We start from the raw sequence: 1,231 nt of genomic DNA on the forward strand, positions 1-1,231 counted from the left end.
TATATATATATATATGTATATATATACGACTGGCTTCTTTCTGTTTCCGTCTACAATTTTCATTCAAAAGGCTTAGGTTGACCTGAAGCTTTAGTAGAAGACACTTGCCCAAGATGCCACGTAGTGGGATTGAATCCTGAACTATATTGTTGGGAAGCAAGCTTCTAACCGCATGACCACGCCTTCGTCAAAATTTTAACAACGCATTACAAGTGACGTTGTTTTGGAGTCATCTGTTCCCACATAACCTGTTAGGTGAGTCAAGCATTTATTGTCAAGATTGTCAAATATACTCAATAACACGACTTTGTTTTTTTTTTTAAACAAAGGCATACATGCACACATCAATTTGTTTACATAAACACATACATCAAATATATAATATGTATATATATATACGTGAGTGTAAGTGTGAATGTGAGTTTGCATGTGTATAGAGGTACGTATGCATACCGTTGTATTACTCTATGAACATTCAGTTGTGAATGTTTTTATATCGTTTCACCTTAATCTATTCTTGCTAGTCGGAGAAGCTATTCCGGAGAAGACTTTGCACCTAGCTGATAGCATTTAAACAAGTAAGTGTTGTTACAATTACTACTGTCTTACTAATAATAAGAAGCTACGGCTGACTTTCTGTGGTACTATGTGTGTGTGTATGTGTGTGTGAGAGAGAGAGAGAGAGAGTTTTGGGGAGTATATTATACAGGCGGATACCGTGGCTGCTTTTAATTATGTTCCAGGTTACAGCTTTTTAACTTGTATACCTATTATTAGTCTTTAACCTGTATGCCTATTATTAGTCTTTAACTTGTATGTCTATTATTAGTCACTCACTCTGAGTGACAATTATTGGTCACTTACAATTATTATCACATTCATGCTGTAATTCCGATGGGTAATTCCGTGTTCGAGGAGGCTCGTGGCTTAGTGGTTAGGGTGTCAGCACCATGATCGTAAGACTGTGGTTTCAATTCCTAGACCGGGCGACGCGTTGTGTTCTTGAGCAAAACACTTCATTTCACGTTGCTCTAGTCCACTCAGCTGGCAAAAATGAGTAACGCTGCGATGGACTGGCGTCCTGTCCAGCTGGGGAACACATACGCCATTGAAACCGGGAAACCTGGACCATGAGCCTGGCTAGGCTTTAAAAGGGTGCATTTATTTATTATTTTAATTCCGTGTTCATTTCTCTGAATGGTAGTATTATCTGGAGTGTATATATATATAT

The 1,231-nt window shown here is 38.0% G+C and overlaps 1 long non-coding RNA gene across 3 annotated transcripts in view; it reads left to right on the forward strand.

Moving 5' to 3' along the window:
- Positions 1–21: 21 nt before the first annotated feature.
- Positions 22–1,231, forward strand: part of LOC106878800 (uncharacterized) — a 9,367-nt gene continuing 8,157 nt past the window's right edge. For all 3 annotated transcript variants that reach the window (XR_001410551.2, XR_008265456.1, XR_008265457.1), the window contains exons 1-2: positions 22–255; positions 525–578. This is a non-coding gene — a long non-coding RNA (uncharacterized LOC106878800). The remainder of the gene's footprint in view (positions 256–524; positions 579–1,231) is intronic.

This window comes from Octopus bimaculoides, chromosome 14 (genome assembly GCF_001194135.2).
Source record: "Octopus bimaculoides isolate UCB-OBI-ISO-001 chromosome 14, ASM119413v2, whole genome shotgun sequence".
Lineage (NCBI taxonomy): Eukaryota > Metazoa > Mollusca > Cephalopoda > Octopoda > Octopodidae > Octopus > Octopus bimaculoides.